Below are 20803 nucleotides of genomic sequence, written 5' to 3' on the forward strand. Positions count from 1 at the left end.
AGATGTTCCTTTTGATTTTACTGACGAATGTTTGCAAGCGTTTCATGTTTTGAAGGAACAGTTGGTGAAGGCTCCTATTTTGCAACCACCGGATTGGTCAAAGCCGTTCGAGATTATGTGTGATGCTAGTGACACGACCATTGGAGCGGTTTTGGGTCAAAGGGTCGATAAGAAGCCGGTGGTAATATACTATGCAAGCAAAACTTTGTCTGAGGCGCAACTCAACTACACCACAACCGAAAAAGAATTATTAGCGGTGGTGTATGCCTTGGACAAGTTTAGATCTTACATTTGGGGGAGCAAGGTGATAGTGTATTCGGATCATAGCGCGGTCCGATATTTGATGGAAAAGAAGGATGCGAAGCCCCGGTTGATTCGTTGGGTGCTTTTGCTACAAGAATTCGATCTTGAGATTCGGGACAAAAAGGGATGTGAGAATGTTGTTGCGGATCATTTGTCCCGAATCCCGTTGGAAGGTGTTGATGACCCAAGTGAAATCAATGAACGGTTTCCCGATGAACACTTGTTGGCCGTCTCTACTTATGTTGCACCTTGGTATGCCCATTACGTTAATTATTTGGCTAAGGGTGCAATTCCAAGTCATTGGACTAGGAAAAGACGACAACAATTTCTTAGTCAAGTGAAGCAATATATATGGGATGAACCCGACTTGTTTAAAATCGGGGCCGATCAAGTGATACGAAGATGTGTTCCCGAAACGGAAGTTCTAGAGATCTTGATTCATGCTCATTCATCGGCGTGTGGAGGGCATTTTAGTGGGAACAAGACGGGTTATCGGGTGTTAGCTAGTGGGTTTTACTGGCCCACGATTTTCAAGGATTCTTGTGTGTATGCCCGGAATTGCATCAATTGTCAAAGAATGGGAAGTATTTCGAAACGTGATGAAATGCCGTTACACCCGATTTTGGTAGTAGAAGTATTTGATGTTTGGGGAATTGACTTCATGGGTCCTTTCCCAAACTCAAATGGGTTTTTATACATTTTGGTGGCGGTCGATTACGTGTCGAAGTGGATTGAAGCTATTGCCACGAGGACTAATGATCACTCCGTTGTATGTAAGTTTGTGCAATCTAATATTTTTGCTCGTTTTGGTGTGCCTAGGGTGATAATAAGTGATGGCGGGTCGCATTTCAAGAATTTCAATTTTGGAAAGTTGCTCAAGAGATACAATGTGAACCACCGCGTTGCTACACCATACCACCCGCAAACGAGTGGTCAAGTCGAAGTTTCCAACCGGCAAATTAAAGAGATTTTAATGAAGACGGTGAGAACGGATCGGAAGGATTGGTCAAGCAAGCTTGACGATGCGTTGTGGGCCTACCGAACGGCTTACAAAACTCCACTTGATACCACTCCTTATCGGATGGTTTATGGGAAAGGATGTCATCTGCCTATGGAGTTGGCACACCGGGCGTATTGGGCAATTAAAACGGTAAACGCAAACTATGATGAAGTGGGTCGGGCGAGAAAGCTTCAATTGAATGAAATAGAGGAAATAAGGGATCAAGCCTATGAGTGTGCATCCGCATATAAAGACAAACTGAAAAAGGTTCATGATGCGAAGATAAAGAAAAAGAACTTTGAAGTGGGTCAGAAGGTGTGGTTGTATAATTCAAGGTTGAAATTGTTTACGGGGAAACTAAAAAGCAAGTGGATGGGTCCTTACGTTGTCCGAAGAGTGGGAAGGTTCGGTGATGTTGATATTCAAGACGAACGAACAAACAAGCAACAAACGGTGAACGGGCATCGGCTCAAACCGTACTTGGAAGGTAATGATATCAACAATCTCGAGCTAGATAAAGTGGGCTACATTTTACGCCCAGTGGATGATGAGGAAACGTGAAAGAGGCTCAGGTTTGATATTTGTAAATATTTAGTGTAGTTTATTGCGTTTTGAATAAGTCTCGTTTAAACCGGTGTTTGAAACAAGTGTGGGGAAGTTCTTATGAATTTCTCGAACATAGTGTTGAGGACAACACGGGTTTTTAACGGGGGTTAGGGTAATATTTTTATGTTTTATTTAAATTAAAATTATAAAAAGCATATAAAAAAAATAAATAAATAAATAAATTTTTGTGACCGGCCCCCTATGCCCAGTACCCGCCGTAAGCTACGGTGGGGGGGCGTAGCTTACGGCGGCAAGCAATCAAATTAAACCTTACGGCAGCTAGCCCCTGTTTTACGATGAAAAAAATTGGCCCAGTGATCACCGTAAGCTACGGCATGGTGCCGTAGCGTACGGCGCCGAGAAGATTTTTTTTGGTCTTGTTTGTCGTCGGTTCAGGTATATAAAAAAAAATTATAAAATCCGAAAATTTATCAATAATAATAATAAAACAATTATCCATCAAACCCCAACAACATCTTTCTTCCATTAATCCCCAACCACACCTTTTCTTCTTCTTCTTCACTTCTACCTCTAAGAACCCTAAGAACCCTAACCTTCATACTTTCATAAATCTCTCAAAGCAAGCCCGATTTCAGTGATTTTTGGGTCGTTTGTGACTAAAATTTCACAAGCATTCCGATTGTGGGTAAATTTTTGGAAGAAAATCACATTTTCTGGTCCGAATATCAAGCCCTAGGTGTCGAAATTTTGGGTCTTTTTGTGGGTTTTTGTGTGAACTTCAAGCTTTAGTGATTCTCATCTTCTACAACACCAAGGTATGCAATTTCTGTTCATTCTTTGAATTACATTGAGGTTTGTAAGTTTCCATTATGTTTTTACTTACACACTTGCTTGTATGAGATAGATGATAGAACTTTGTAAACCATTGATTGTTATTAGTATAAATGTGTTGATGTTTTATGAAACTTTGTTGGAAAAATTCTGATTTTAGGGGACATCATGCCAAAATTTTGTTTGAAAAAATAAAAATTTTGGGTTTTTGCACATTTATACCTATAACATGAAGCAAGTGTGGGGAAGATGGGATAAAAATAACTAACTTGAATTGTTTGCTTTGTTTTTGAATGTGTGTAGGTATGGCTTCTAGGAAAGGAAAGGGAGTTGCAAGTTCTTCCCAAGGGGATGCGGCACAACAAAAAAGGAGGAGATTGGCTCGGATTGGTGACCCGGACTCGGAGGAGGATGCACCGCCAAGGGGGCCAAAGCCGGATTGGACAGCCGGCTCATTGTTAGACCAACCCGCGGAATGGAGAGCGGATTTATTTCACGAACAAATGAACAAGCTTAAACAAAGGGGAGAAGCATTTATTTGTGAAAAAGAAATCCGGGAGGCTGATTTTGCCCCATTCGGGATCATAGCAAAGTTTAACGCGTTGGGTTGGGGGGCGGTCACAAAGTGTTATGATGGCGAGAAGAAGAAAATGTATGACACGCAGATTCAAGAGTGGGTGGCATCACTTGAATGTCCCCCATTCAAGGCTCCAAATAAGATGCGGTTGGTTGGAAAGTGTAATGGTGTGAAGGTAGAGATGTCATATGACTCTTTGCGCCGGGTAGCAAAGTTTGATGATGGGCCGGCCAATGAGTACATCTACCCAAGTCTTAAGGATCTTTACCACGAGCCTGCTAAACATCCACAATGGCAAAACATGCTTGATTACCTCTTCCTTCCGGGCACAACACATGGGAAATTATATAGAAGAAATTTAAGAATGGAAGCGAAGTTGTTATTGACGTTGTGCATGTACAATGTCATGCCAAGGCGAGGTGACAAGATGGAGGTACGATTTCAAGAAGTGCCAATCTTGTATATGATGATGCGTGGGTCACCCAAGGTTCCTTTCCGATTTTTGGTACTAAACAACATTTGGTTGAGCAAGAATAGTAGGGAAAAGAAGATTATACCTCATTGCCGGTTGATTACGGCATTGCTCAAGAAGTACGGGGCAATCAAAGGAGATGAAAAAGGGTCCTACAAGAGGTTTAGACCATTCGACCTTAAGAATCTTGGGTCGGATTGGACCTACACAGAATCGGAAAGGTTTCATAAATTGAAGACGGATGGTAGAAGGTGGAGAGCCTTAAAAGTGGATGCGAGACCGTTGAGACCGGGAGAGGAAGAGGAACCCGAATCAATGGATGATGAAGTGAGTGGGGATGATGATTATCGTGAAGACACTTTCACGGTAGATGTTCAAGGAGGAGGTGTCGGTCAAGCGGGGGTTCAAGGAGCCGGCGTGCAATCTGGTTATGTGGGTAGTGCATTTGATTATGCACAACAGGCTTATGACCCGTATTGGGCCCATTCGGGGGATATGGGTCAAATCATTCAACAAAGGCGACCACCCACATTCGGTAATTGGAGTGAACAAAACCAAGTGCTATTTGATCAACAAACATTTATGGGTGCTAGTGTGGAAAGGGCTATTAAAAGAAGTTACGATAGGAATGAGCAATGGAACCGTGCTCATAGATATGCCCGTGAAGAAGACACGAACAACCGTTACTTGGATGATCGTCAAAGACGCATGCATGACAAATGGCATGCGGGGCAGCCAGTTGTAGGAGATCCACCCATTGTGGACTACACCACATTGCCACCATATGATGGTAGTGTGTCATACCCCACCCCGCCATTGCACCATTCTCAATGGGTGGACCCGCATGCCATGAGTTATCAACAAGCAAATCCAAGCAGTGATCAAGGAAGCAGTAGTAGCGGTGGAGCATTTGGTTTTGGTGAGTGGACGGATATGATGACATCCATCTTTGGGCCTCCACAGCCGAAGTATTACTAGCCAGGTCGTATTTCGCTCCTTTGTACATTTTTTGTATATATGTTTATGTGTTTATGTTTATGTTGCGGTTGGGAGGTTGGGTGGTGTTTGTGTTAATACGTCATTGGGTTGTGAGCGTTGGTGGTGTTTGTGTTAATACGTCATTGGGTTGTGAGCGTTGGTGGTGTTTGTGTTAATACGTCATTGGGTTGTGAGCGTTGGTGGTGTCTTAAAAAAAAAGTGATGATTGAGTTGTCTTGTATATAAGTTTAAGTTGTTTGTTTGTTTATTTCGTTATGTAATAAAAGACCGGTTAAGTTTTTCGCTACCACATATATATTCCTTTTCCTACCCTTGCACCTAGCCCCGTTACAACCCGTAAGTTCCTTTGATTCAAAAGCATGTTAGATATTGGTTAGGAGGCAACTTGATTTTCATACAAGCTTATTGTCGCACACACACACATATACGCATTGAGTGGTTTAGCATAACTTGCTAATTTTTCTTGTCACCGAGAGTTTTGTGAGGGGTGTGTCTTGTGGTTTGATAAAAAGCTAGTAAAAGGACGGCACTTTGGTTTGGTTTGCACGATTGGTCGCTTATGGTTAAAAAATAGTTTTTGAAGTGGTTGCTTGGGACAAGCAACGGGTAAGTGTGGGGATGTGACGGGTGGTCCGTAGGACAACCCTTAAAAGGCTTAACATAATGCACATTCTACATTTTATCCGTTTATTCGCGTGAATTAGGTAATCACAAGATGATGTTGATGCAGGTGTTAAAGTGTGCAAGATGCGGGTTTTAAGGAGCTTGAACGGATGCTAGAAGCTGGTATGATCAAGATGCGTGGGAACCAAGGGAACTGAAGAAAATGAGAGCAAAAGATCACTCAGAGCCGTAAGCTACGCCACCAGGCCGTAGCTTACGGCACCTATAACATGTCAAAAGTGTGCACCGTAAGACAGGAAACAAGCATCGTAAAGCTTGTTGATCGCCGTAAGCTACGGCATAGTGCCGTAGCGTACGGCGCTATGCTGAAACCCGGGAAGCCACTGGTCACCGTAAGCTACGGTAACTGGCGTAGCTTACGGCGACGATTGATCTAGAAAACGTAACCCCTGCATTTAAAAGCTTTTTTATTGAATATTATGGGTTCTCATCATGGGTTTCGGTTACAAGTTGGTAGGGGACGATTTGGGAGCTTTAAATGAGAGACTTGAAGGCTTGGGAACATCATCTCTTGAATAATCTTTCACTAGAATCATCTGGGAACTATCTTTTTACTAAATTCTTGTCTTGTCTTAGTTGGGGGAACTTGTGAACATTGTTTTCTTTCTATTTTGTTATGATGTGTGTTAAAGCCATGAGTGGCTAGATACTTGAATGGTTATCTTATGTTGAAGGTTTGTGGTAAACTTTTGTGTTTTTATCTATATTTCTAGAATAACAATTCCTCTTCGTTTGAATTAATTGTTATGGTGTATAATTGCTCGCTAGTAACGTGTTGATTCTTACGTTGAACTAATTAGAAACCATACGTTCTTGGTGCCGTTGGCAATCGAGATATCATGGGTATAGTTAGGTTTGGGTAAGGGTTGATTGATCATCGGGTGATAACCTCACGTTCTCGAAATCTGAGTACTTCGTCCCCCTTCATCACTGCAATTGGTTATACATGAACTATGTCTATGTAGTTCTTTCTAGTGAATGTTAACACAAAAGTTGAAGCAAACCGGATACTAAAGATAGCCGTTTATTTCCAAATTGTTTACAACCTCAAATCTTCATTTTGCAAATTAGTTAATTAATCTTAGTTTTTAAAACCAAACAAATCAAAACAACTCGTGAATTTTATTTTTCGTGCAATTTGTTTAATTTAGTTAACTTAGATAAGCATTACAAATAGCACATTTTCCACAAACTCCCTGTGTTCGATACCCACTTGCCACTATTTACATAGTTGTTATTGGGATTAAATTTGCTTGACCACGACACCACGTCAGTACCCACAGGCACTTCGTGCTTATAAGGTCCAGCGACACACACTCATACCTATGTGACGGCCGTAGGGGGACACAGCTGGAGTACCAGTATGTCTCTTGTACGGTGGTTTGTGACAAGTCAAATGTGACCTATAAGGTTCAATGAGGCCCAACCTGACTATAATGTGGTCACACGCCCATATTGTGTATGCATATAATGTAAACTGTGGTCTGTCTTTATAAAAATTGTATAGTATGAGCTCACCAGTATATATCTGACGTCGTTTTGAGTATACTTATCTCAGGTGAGTCATGAGGAAAGCTATAGGAACTACTTGACAGTTGTGGATTTTTAGAAGATCAAGGAGTTCTTAGTTGCCAAAAGTTTGTAAATAAATAAAGTGTTTTACTCAGACTATTATAAGTTTTAATGAAGGTTTAGTTTGTTTCCGCTGTAAGTGTATCAATTGTGCACTATCACCCGGGTTACGGGGTGGGTGTTACATTAGGTTTAACCCCATTGCCATTGGTTGGACCACGTACTATCGAACCGGGTCGATTTGGTGGTCTCAGGATCAGTTTTGATTCAGGTCATTTTAGTCATGACGTTAGCGAAATGCCCGGTAACTCGCCTAGGAATTTGGGTCATGGACACGTTCATTCGGAAATTCTGACCCTACATGATGATATTAGCTTCGATAGCGATTTTGATGTCGTTTATTTGAATGTAACGATGATACAGAAAGAAGCTATTATTCAAAACTTACTGATACTATCATAAGGTTGTTTTTTAATCTTATTTTCCACGTGCAAGGGCTTATAAAGTCATCGAATTTGAAATTGTCAGATTTTGCAAGTTTAAGATTTATATTATTATATATTTGGCTATTTCATTCTTCGTTGTATTGTTATCTCATGTGTGTGTTACAAGACGTGCCTGTGCTTTCGGTTTTGTGGCCATTGCAGACCCCGCTATCGCCGAGAGGGTTATCAAGGAGAAGCACCATATCGATGGACGGATGGTAAGTTTGTTGATCATATGTTTTTGAATAGAGATATTGAAATGATTAATATGATATTATGATGTTAAATATTTGTTCAAATGTTAGGTTGAAGCTAAGAAGGTTGTTCCTAGAGAAGATCGTAGCACATTTAGTAGAAACAGTGGTAGCATTGAGAGTTCTCCTGGTCTGAATCGAACAAGAAAGTGATTTCAAAAGATACTTCAAAACAATGGTTACAAAAGGTTGTTATTGAGAGTATTAGGTGCTACTTTTTTTATATAGATGATGTTGTTTGTTGATTTTATTTGATGAAAACATCATTCCTTCTCTATGAATATATCATTTACGTATAATTGTTATGTATTGATGCACAATTCTTTTATCTCATATCTTTAATACCTGTTGATGAAGTGGATTTCTCAGAGTATTGGTCTCATGATGACGAAGAAATTGTGTCCGAATATGATGATGATGATGGTAAACACTTTGTATTTGCTTTTATAGATTCAACACTTAAGATCTCAGTTCTATACCTTCAGACACATTGCCCTCTGAACAACTGATGTAGAACAACTTAACCGCCTTTTGTTTTCAAGCAACTAATGATTCCCCTTTGCAGCTGATGTGAACAACTGCTTATGTAATCCCAAACAACTGATGGACCGATTAAAGAACTGATACAAGACTGCTCTTGAAACTTCAACTTGGTGACAACAACAAACATGGAGAAGGGGGTTATCCAGCCATTGGCTGCACGCAACAGTACAAAAACTAAATTCATCTTCACTTCCTATCCTTAGTTTATGGAGGTAGTTCTACGGTTCTGGTTCTCTTGCTCCATTGCCACCTCCAGTTCGGGGGAGCATTTTTAGGAAAATTATTGACAAAGATTATATTATTTGGTTTATTATGTTGAGGTGTTTGGCTAGGAAGCATCTTGCCGGTCTACAGTGGAATGGAAGTTTGTAAGGATGTTAAAAAAATACTTTTAAGTTATATATGTTGGTTCAGTTCTGTTTATACATGAAGGAAAACATGAAAACATACCTTTGATTGCATCAGTACAGGCCAGCAGAGAATCCAGATGTAGATGCAGCAATAGTGTTTGACATAGTTGTCAGTTTGGTCTGGTTCCTCCTTAGGGTGCAATCTAATGATGGTGGCTAAGAAAACCGAAAAGGGTATCGGCTGTAGGAGAGGAGGTCGAGCATTATGATGTTATGGCTAATGGGATGTCTGATTGTGTAACTGAGTAACCCCTTAACCTCCACCTAAGTCTCCTTATATATGCACCCAGGAGGAAACCCTAATTAGTTAATAAGGGTAATTGGGCCCATCAACAATTACCAACTAATTATTTAATAGGATTGTTATATATTTTGATCCATATAATGTAAATGATTATAATGGCTACTAGATTAAATATAAAATAAATATATTTAACCTTACATTCTCCCACTTAGCCGAGTAATCATTTACTATGAGTGTTAGATAAGCCTGATCAGGAGTTAACACTCATTTTAGCCTTAAACAAGTACTATAGCAGAGAAATACAGCCGTTGAATCATTATGCGACTCAGGACCCCCATTAATCATACTATAGCCTTAATTTAAAACCTAATCGTCATGATCAAAATACGCGTAAGCCCTTTGTTTGATTTGTAACTATATTTGTCTATATGCCATTATGCTAGCTTGACATATTCTTAGAGACATACAAAATCAAACCGATGAGGAAAAAATTAACTAATACTTAGACATTCATAGTACGATATGCAATTGCGCATGACCATTAATTAATACCCGTCTATGAGCTCTCTTAATAAGACTTATGGGTAATAGCCCTTCAGTTATAGGATCCTTAAGCATATCATGAATGTATTCGATACAAAACTTAGTTTCCTCAATTCGTTCATAAACGAATAATTAATTGCGTATCGAAACTTAATGCAGCACCTCTTGAACTGTTACTGTTCAAGGAGTTATGGTAGCTGACTTTATCACACTAATTCTTCAAAACATTAATTATATGGAGTTAATAAACTTATGAGTCCACTGATAAATTTCCAACAACATTTAGTGACTATGTTATGTCGTTATAACTTAGGTTGTTAATATCAGTGCATTATGACTCCTCCGTGAAATAGGTTTTGTCTGCTGACATAAAGATATACCCGAAATTACCTTTTATCATCTTTGAATATCTCAAAGGTAGAGTAATAAACCGGTTTTAATTCTCACTTCTTCTTTAAATTGTAGTTTCTCGTTTCTTTTTAAGATATTGTAATACTCCATTAGATGCTACACATTAATCTAGACATATCTAGTGTGTTGCAATGTGAGTAATATCTAAACGAGTATAGACTTAAACTTACATAAGGCTTCTAATTAATGAAGCGTAAATAAAAATATCATTTGTCCTATTATCCTCTTAAAGGAGAGCAGTATTTTGTTACATATGTAAGGACCCATTTAATGTTAAACTTATGGAACGAAACGAATGTCCCATTGGGTCTATCTCGGTACGTTATGATATCTATTACATAAGAGACATCTCTGAGATCTATTATATCAAAGTTTGTGTTAACAATGCTTTGACTTATGTAACATATACTTGTCAAGTGATTATCATCTATATAGACAAGTTTATCTTAGTTGCTCCCACTCATCTTGAGGTAGGTACATTAATCCACTTGATTGTTGATGAAAATAATTACGTTATGTTTTCATCACATTATGATGTTTGCATTAACCCATACATGGATATTATTGGCTTACAAATAAAGTGTTCTTTAACCTTCAGTTTGAAACTTTAGGTTGTTATCTAATGAACATGCAAATGTGTCAGCCATTTGTTAGGGAAAATCGTTTTAATGTTCATCTAATGTAACTTAAAACTATTATAAGCTACTAGAACAGTGATGATCCTCGAATAAATCTTTTGTTAGATATGTAATAAAGATTCTTTAATAATTTATCTCTTCCTGAGTACAACCTTTGACAACCAATCATGCCTCTTTGTGTCTTAACGCTTATATTAGGATTTGATTTATTTATGAACACTCTTAGGTAATTCAATCAAATCCCAAACGTTACACGAACACATAAAATCAGTTTTACTAGAAAACTGTTTTATTCCATTCAGATGATTGATTTACGCTAATGGCTTGATTTTAAGAGATAGGATCATTAAACATTTCCAAAATCCATTTCAACTTCATTAGGGAGATTATGTAATCATCAAAGTTAGTAGGCTTTTAAACCTAGATGACCTCCTGAGTTGATTATTGGGTTCATTAGAAGTTTCAGTTTTCTGGATTAGCTCTTGGTTAGGTTGCTATCATTTTCATTCTAAGTTTGTAAGGGTTGGTGCAGTATGGTATACAAGAGGTGTAATCGGAGTTAAATTCGGAGTTAAATTTAATGACACTCTTCCCCCCGCCTCTTGTATTCCTTGCAAGTCATGATAAGGACTTTGACTGCTCCCACCGAGCTTAGAAATCTTTAGGAACTCAGCATGCGTAGGGTCAATGTGTAACGACCAACAAATTCTAATAGAGAAACAAGTTAATGACGTTAGTCGTTGTAGTTTCTCTTGTTGAGGATTATGTTATTTTAGGTAAGAAATCTAAGTGCGCCCACAATTAAGCAACAATGAAACTTTTGTGAGAGTAGCACTAGATTTTAAGGAGACAGGTGATGATAGAACAGTGACATGATGGAGCGGTGTCTTGTACAAGAGGTGCAAACTTATAAGGTAATGTAAAATTTTCACTCCCCCACCTCTTGCAACTATTGCAAGTTATTATTAAGACACTTAATGCTCCCACTGATCTTTAATATCTCTAGAATGCTGCAAGAGAAGTTTCAATGAGCTACGTGACGTGGGAATCTATCACATATACGTTAGACTTTATTGGATTTCTTTAATGTCCAGATATCATAAGAAACTTTAGGGACATATCTAATAGAAATCTTATTAAGTATATATATGAATAGATTTCTTCTAAGACCGTGGAACATATGTGACAAAATTTAGATACAAGTTGATAGTCTGTTAAATGATAAATGAATTATGTCTGAATATTCCATTTGGAATAAGTTCCACGAATGTCAATAAATGACTTATGATGGACCCATGCTTATTCCTTAAGCCAAGTCGTATTTTAGGGCTTTAACGTCATGATTTAAAATCACTTAGAATGAGATTAGATGAATAATCATCCTCATTAACCATGTCATGATTTCTCATGAATTTTGGTTCTAATGGATGAAATTTATAAGTCTCATTTTCCTTTTGTCAAATTCTCATTAGCATGATGACAAAAGTTGTGAAAAAAAATAAGGTATCATCTAGTTTCATCTTAGTAATGTTTCTATCCAGATATTTAGAACAAATAAGAGGAGAGTTTAAGATAAGTGTGACTTTATGTTGACTATGCAAACCTCACAACCTTCATAACATTGTTTAATTATGATACTATATTCTGATTAATCTTCAGAATATATAAGGTATCGAAAAGCGTTGTTAGAAGACTGCTTATCATGGTTCTTATAGCCTTAACAATTAGTTTTGTCACTAACTCTCATGTTAGTTATTTGTCGAATTCTGGTAAGGAAACGTATGGAACTAGAGTCAACTAATCATGTGTTAATTGGAATATTAAAATTATCAGACTTAAATATCATTAGGAAATGACTACATAATTTACTTATCCAACTGTTCTTTAGAATAATGGATAGTCTCGTTGCTGATGCCTAGTCTAATGGCATAATCATGCAGTGAGATTTTTCCCTTGAAGAACCTTAACGTTGGGATTAGCACCTGTAATTTGTCTATGGACCTTAGAACAATCCTCTTTTAAAGTTTTAGTGGTTGTAAGGTGAATAAAATCTTATTTTCCAGTTTCAAACATTTATTTCTATGTACATATGTTGCTTATCAACACACTCGTTATACTTTGGTACTTTTGAGTGTTATAGCTGATTTATAATGCATCAAATTGTACAAATGAAAACTTAGTATGTAATGTACTGGAAAATGTACTTATTTCCATGCGTAAGCCCTTAACTTTATGGGTCATGGTATTGTACATTATAATATATTCACATATACCACTTAACCTTATAATTTATGCGCCTTAGGAGTTCTTGTGATTATTCCACAATTATAGATTAGTCTTAGGAAAAACTTAATCTGGAATAACTTTAGTGATAGCAATTATGTTAGAGAGTTCTTGATTATCATAAGAGACATCATGTTCGATTTATCCTAATCATCATGCTCTACTTTTCTTCTGTAGTGCCTTATCAGAAGAGAGCAATAAGGTTATCGTGTCTTAAGAGATAATCAAGGATTTAATTTTAAGAGCTAATTCTTATAGAAACTTTAAGCAAAACATATTAGATTTAGGAATTAGAGTGGATGAGATATAGATTTATAGAAGAAAATTATAGTGAGTAAAAAATATGGGTACTAAGAATAAGGCAGACGAAATGATCACAAAAATTAATTGAGGATCATTAATATAAGGATCATTATGTGAAGAGATTGTGATACGTCTATTACTAACATCAAAATAATAGACTACTTAAAGTTCTACTTAAACGAAGACAAAACAGCTTTGGCCAGAAGTGTAATCATTTAAGCATGTGTGTAAAGTGGTTGTAACAAATCAGCTTTGGCCAGAAATTGAGACAATCACTTTAGTTATGCACTTGTTAAGTATGCCATCCATGAAGGAATTAAATCAGCTTTGGCCAGATATTAAAACATTCATGCTTATGATGCACACTTAACATAGCTTTCGTAATACTTGAACGATAAGTAGATGTATCAAGTCAGCTTTGGCCAGAAATGATATATCAAAAACTCATTCAAGTTAAGCCATTTTGGTTTTGTAAAACATTATTTGATCCTCATTAATTAACTAATTAATTACAAAAACCAATCATTTAATAGCAAACCACCCTTTTCGCTGGGGGGTGCAGGGGGACAGCGTGCCCCCTCACGGGGTTCGGGGCGAAGCCCCGAGCTAAATCTTAGTTCACATTAAACAGCCTAAAATAATGAGGTTTCGAGTCAAGTCTCGACTGAGTTATGAGATCTCGAGTCAGTTATGAGGTCTCGAGTCGTAACCTTGTTGTCTCGAGTCGGAACCATGGTCTCGACTACTATATCTTATGAGATCTCGAGTCATGATGAGGTCTCGAGTCGCAACCACGGTCTCGAGTCGCAACCTTATGGTCTCGAGTTATGACGTTATGGTTTCGAGTCGCAACCTTTGTCTCGAGTTATGACGTTATGGTCTCGAGTCGAGACCTTTGAGCCCTTATGATTTCGAGTCGAGACCTTATGGTCTCGAGTCGAGATCTGTTGGTCTCGAGTTGTGAAGGTTTAAGGACCTGATGATTTCGAGTCGAGACCTTATGGTCTCCAGTCGAGACTGATGGTCTCGAGTCGTAATCTGATGATCTCGAAGCTTCCTGTTAACAACTGTTTATTGTGATAACATAACTGAAAATTCGAAATCTAAGGGATTATGAGATATTATTTCCTGTTTTAAGATGATCTAATTTTATCAAAATATTTCGAAAATTATAATCTGTTTATCTTTTAACAGTTTCGAAAAATCTTTAGAGAAAAAAATCAGATCAAAACAGGAAAAACACTTAATAATCCGAATCATATTCCAAAACATAATAGAATTTTCGAATTTTCTTAAGAACATGATGAACCCTAAAAAATAAAACATAAAATTCTGGAACCCGAAACCTGAATTTTAATAGTTTTTCTAAACAGATTTCGGCTAAAACATAACCCAGTTGAAATCGAGTGAACATATAATTAATCTTTTCCGAAAACAATGATCTCGAGTCGACCTTTATGACTCGAAACCGGCTGTGACGGTTTTGAAGTTATAAAAAATCCGTTTTCCAAGTTTCAATCCCAGAAATTATGGATACAAGAACAGAACTGACTAATCAACATATGCTCTGATACCACATGTTGGTTCAGTTCTGTTTATACATGAAGGAAAACATGAAAACATACCTTTGATTGCATCAGTACAGGCCAGTAGAGAATCCAGATGTAGATGCAGCAATAGTGTTTGACATAGTTGTCAGTTTGGTCTGGTTCCTCCTTAGGGTGCAATCTAATGATGGTGGCTAAGAAAACCGAAAAGGGTATCGGCTGTAGGAGAGGAGGTCGAGCATTATGATGTTATGGCTAATGGGATGTCTGATTGTGTAATTGAGTAACCCCTTAACCTCCACCTAAGTCTCCTTATATATGCACCCAGGAGGAAACCCTAATTAGTTAATAAGGGTAATTGGGCCCATCAACAATTACCAACTAATTATTTAATAGGATTGTTATATATGTTGATCCATATAATGTAAATGATTATAATGGCTACTAGATTAAATATAAAATAAATATATTTAACCTTACAATATACATGTATATACTAAATGTGTATTGGTTTGTTGGGTGTGAATGTACATACGACCAAAAAGAATAATTCTAAATTTATGATTTTAAACACAAAGACTTCTTTGGCACAAGCACCAGGTCATGTACACAACTAACCAGGTCATGTACACAACTAGATTACTTCTTGGATGGTGTATGGATTTCTTCATGACCAATATGGAGAGTTTTTTATATGCGAGTATGAGTTTTTTTCTTACTTGAACATTTTTTAATTTAAACATTTATGTCAACACTGTTAAATTATATATTTTTTTGGTGTAGCCACCCGTGTAACACACGGGTACTTAGACTAGTTTATTATATAAATAAACAGTTTCGTATGGTTTCTTTCAATGGAGAAGATGATAGTCACTAGTCACTGTTTAAACTTAATAACATAATGATTTTTAACCAAATGACTCAGCAGCCCAGTTGGTTTGTTGTTTTTGTTTAATTACATATGGTCTCGGGTTCGAGACCTGGTTATGACAAGGTTTACTCTTTTTATTATGGGCATATGCCACAGAATAGTAATAAAGTTTTAGGAGTGTTCCAATTAGGTCACTAATAAAATTTATTGTTCCAATTAGATCATTCTACTTTATTTTGGTGTTCTAATGGTAGATATTTTACCTGAATAGCAAGTTATAGTCCTACATGGCATTTATTTATGGTTAGTTGTTTATCTTCTTTTATGACTATAATTTAAATTCTTTTTGGTGTAGGAGTAATTTGTACTCTCTTTCATTAAAAATTTACTGACATCTAACTATTTTTCACGATTTTATAAAAAAAAAAAATTGGTAACTTTTTAGAGATTATGAAAAAAAAATCACATTTTTTTTGCATTTTTTTTAACTTTTCTACAATTTTTTTAAAATTTTTTTAAATCTATTTCGCATTTTTTTCTAACCCATTTGGCATTTATGTGCCAAGTTAACAATTTTTTAAATAAAAAATCTAAATAAATGCCATGTAGGATGAATGACCTTCTATATAGGTAAAATATCTAGGATTGAAACATCAAATGAAACTTAAATGACCTAATTGGAACAAAAAAAATTATGAGTGACCTAATTAGAACACTCTTGAAACTTGGTTACTATTTTACAAAGTTAACCCTTTTATTATAAACCCATATATAAAACATTTCAGAAATAGTATAAGTTTAATTAAAATACAGATTCTAATCCGTTAGACACATAGCCCATTTGGTCGGGCTGTGTGCACACGAAGGGAGAGGCACGAGTTCGAGTCTTCTTTGGGGCTGGTTTTGGTCATATTTTCGGGATTATTTCCTTATTTAATTTATTTTAAATTCATTTTCTCCTATAAAGAAAAACCTTTAAAAACTAAAAGTTTTCTTTTTATTTCTTTAACTAGTTAATATCCGCCCGCGTTGCGGAGCGATATGCCGAATATTTCTCAACTAATTAAAAAGCATTACTATAGCTTTGCTAGAAAAAAAACCTAAAATGATGGCAAAATCATAATTTTGAGTTCGGGCCAAGATTGTAATTTGTCAGGATTAATAAGCGAGTGTTAAGCAGCTCATTGACACGAAAGAAAAATTAAATCGAGTCAACAAATTAAAACAAACCCTTCTATAGTTTGCTAACAAAAAACTAAAATGATGGCAATAATTTAATAATGAACGGAGGGAAAAATTGTAAATTTTGACTTTGGTAAAATCATAATTTGCCAAAAGATAAAGCGATGGCAATACTGTAACTTTGAACCATAGGCAAAATCGTAATTTTAAACAAGGGCAAATTCGTAATTTTTTACTGGGGGGTAAAATCGTAACATACCTGGGCCAATGTGGGAGTGCCATGCAGCAGCCTAACACTATTCCCCCGCACACCTTTTAAAGAAACCAAAACGATGGCAATACTGTAATTTTTACCTAAGGGCAAAGTCGTAATTTTTGGATGGGGTAAAATCGTAATTTATCAAAAATAAAGCGATGTCAATACTGTGATTTTTAGTCAGGGGCAACACCGTAACTTTAACCATATGGCAAAATCGTAATTTTAAACTTGGGGGTAAAATCGTAATATACCCGAACCAATAAGAAAGTACCAAGTAAATATACAATCGGAAAACAGAAAAAAAGAAGGAAAACAGCCACCGCCCTTTTCCTCTACTTGTTGTAAACAACTATTCCCTTATCTTGGTTTTGTTGTTATAGAGAATTGATGAAAAGTCCACCCGCCTTGCGGGGTGATAGCCGAATAATTCTCAATCAATTAAAAAAAGACTACAAAAATTTTGCTAGGAAAAAAAACGATGATAAGACCGTAATTTTGGGCTCAGGACAAAACTGTAATTTTTCAGGACTAATGAGCCAGTGTTAGGCAGCTCCTTGACATGAAAAAATTAAATCGAGTAAACCAATTAAAAAAAACTTTATAGTTTTGCTAAAAAAACTAAAACGATGGGAAAAATGTAATTTTTAACTGAGGGCGAAATCATAATTTTTATTCAGGAATAAAATCGTAAATTAAATGGACCAATGAGGGAGTGTCAGGCAGCTGCCGGCATGACTGTAATTTTACACTGGGGGCAAAATTGTAATTTAACCAGGAAAACAAACAAAAACGATGGAGAAAATGTAAATTTAATTTGAGGGCAAAATCTTAACGTGGCTATAAGGGAAAAAAAACTAATAGGAAAACTGTAAATTTAAACGGCGCAAAATCGTAATTTTGAACCGAGGGCAAAATTGAAATTTTTTTCTGAGAATAAAAGCGTAAATTTATTTTTAAGTCGGGGTAGAAACATAACTTTTAACTGATGGGAAAATCGTAATTATAAGGGGAAAGACTAATGGCAAAACTGTAAATCTAAACAGGGCGAAGTCGTAAGTTTGAACCCAGGGAAAAATAGTATAATTTTATTTCTAAGTGGGGGCAAAAACATATTTTTACACTGATGACAAAATCGTAATTTTAAAACGGGATAAAATCGTAAATTTATTGAGACAATAGGGGAGTGCCAGACCTGACATTATTCCCTCAACCGCCCATTTAAGCCAATTGATGAAAAGCAATATTACCCTCCATATGCTTTGTAGATATTGAATTAATTTCCTTTTCATATTAAAACTACTAGAAATTTGTTAATAACTTGAATAATTATCGGGTTTCATTCTTTTTAATTCGTTTTCTCTAAATTTATAAATAAATTTTTATAATCCTTTGTACAACATTAAATGTTAACAATAGGATAAATTATAATTAATTAACTTGCAAACCGTAAATATTAGGACTATTTACTTAACGAATTCGTTATGTGCCATTTCAAATCTCTAGGATAACCTCTCTCGTTCGTTCTCTTGGATTTCTCTAATCTTTACTCGTGCGTTATTACAATAAATCGCTACGTAACCAAAGTGAGTATACTCGATCCCGTTTTTATTTTAACACTTTTGGGTGCAACATGTATTCTATACAAAAACACGCAACACTTGAATCTTGTTTTTATCACACTCTATCCACATTTAAACATGAAACAATTTGATGCTTGTTAATCTCATATGCTATGCAAGTTGAACGTGTTAATCTCAATGCCCTTGAGTCTTGGAGTATTGTTAAGTTGAACGAGTTAACCTCCCGCTAGTCTATCGGGAAAGGCAAAGTAGTAACTTGGATCATGTTATCCGTGTTGGATATGAGTATTTAAACTTTTATTCTACTTATGCTATTAAACTTGTATACTCGCCAACATTTTGTTGATGTTATTTTAATACATGTTGCATGTTGACAGACGAAGTGAACAAGAAAACAAGCTAGGATGAACCTAGAAACCCATCTAGAATAAACAATGTTTGGAACTACTTTGATAAAATGTTTGAATCTTGTATGACATTTTAGAATTTATGAAATTTGATTTAATCTATATTGTCACAATTAGTGTTATGATGCTTTTGAGAGATTTGTTCGTCTCATCCTGATGTTTCCGCCATCGGTTGGGGTGTGACATCCGGGAACTCTCAGATATTCCAGATTTATTGGAAGAGAGGGAAAATTTTTATCAAAAATGGAAGATAATATAATTGAGGGATCAAATGTGATAAAATGCCATAATTTTGGCCTCTGAATCTCCCTTATGACCTTTAAGGCATTTAAAAAATTTGTGTGCGCGCAAGGTCCTTACGGACTGTAAGCCACCCCTTACGGTTCGTAAGGAGGTCGCTGGCAGTCAGTTTGAGCTGGCAGCTACAACCTGTTGTTCCTGCCACCAAGCTTGCGAATTTGCCACCTTTCTCCTCCTTCCTACACCTGGTGTGCCACTAATCAACACGTCAAAGCTAAAGGGACACTTGGCTTCACCTTGTGATCCTTGTTCAAGTATAAATAGAGGTGTTTAAGCACCATTCTAACTTACACCTTCACTCTACATCTATTGGAGCAACTTCTGATCTATAGAGGCCTCCACCCTGAAGTTATATACTTCCTTGAATACTTGTAAGTGTTCTATCTCAGTCTCTTTTCATTATTAGGCTAGTTATTAGCCGAAAGTCAAGTAAGTTGACTTTTGCTTTGACATTCGGTTCTGACAATTATGGTCAAGTCAAAGTTCGCATCGAACTTTGCAACATGATTGTAATAATAAAGGTGTTAATCCTTGTGACTACACCCTCTGGAAATCACGTTAAATAGACGAAATGATGAGTCAACTTATATTAAATAAAAAGTAAAAACGCAGATTTTATAAATTATGATAAATGAACTTCTAAGTATCAAAACCAAAAGTTTTGACATCATAACTGTTTATATAACATATTAGGACATGTTCGACTTTTGCTTTGACATTAATCATTTCTTAGTCGAAAGTCAAACAATTTGACTTTTGCTTTGACTTTTGATTCTAACCCGTTTGGTCAAGTTTAGAACGTAATTAAGGGTTGTTATATGACCATATTATTGAAGGGAATAACCCTCTAAGGTTATACCTTCTACTCATATCATTTAGTAGGTTTATTGACAAGTCCACATAATATACTTTAAAATGCCGAAAATGCCCTTATGGCATAAAAATGGTTTTAAAACCAATGAAACTTGTAATCTGACTTTGAAACTGATATTACAACAATATGAAATACATTTTGGCATAATGGAATTGTCTTATACCTAATCGACCACCCGATACCGCATATGTGTGTACGACTAGTTTAAATTAATAAAATATATAAACTAGCCGAATCGGGTCATATCTTTTAAAATCATCTCTAATCAGAATGTTTGGTTATTAAACCCATATTACATGAGTACTTGAACTTGGAAGGGTATAAACCACATTCTATCCGATCAACGCTTAATCTGGCGAACGAGTGTATCCATTAAGTTAACCGGTAAAAGACTTATAAATGACCCGTTGACATTCTAATGGATACAATTTCCATTCATTCCATACTAGAAGCTTCCAGCAAATTGGTCCTTAGCTGCGTTGTTTAGTATACGGTTGTGCTAATTATATTAATATTATAAAGACTAGCACATGTAAATACTCCTAGCCTATTTTAGTTATAATGACTTGGGATATGGAATTTAGCCACTTGGTCGGGTATTGCAAAAGGGCGAATGATGTCATAGAAATGCAAATAACTCGTTCTAATCCATTTTTCCTGATAA

Source organism: Helianthus annuus, chromosome 12 (assembly GCF_002127325.2).
Source record: "Helianthus annuus cultivar XRQ/B chromosome 12, HanXRQr2.0-SUNRISE, whole genome shotgun sequence".
Lineage (NCBI taxonomy): Eukaryota > Viridiplantae > Streptophyta > Magnoliopsida > Asterales > Asteraceae > Helianthus > Helianthus annuus.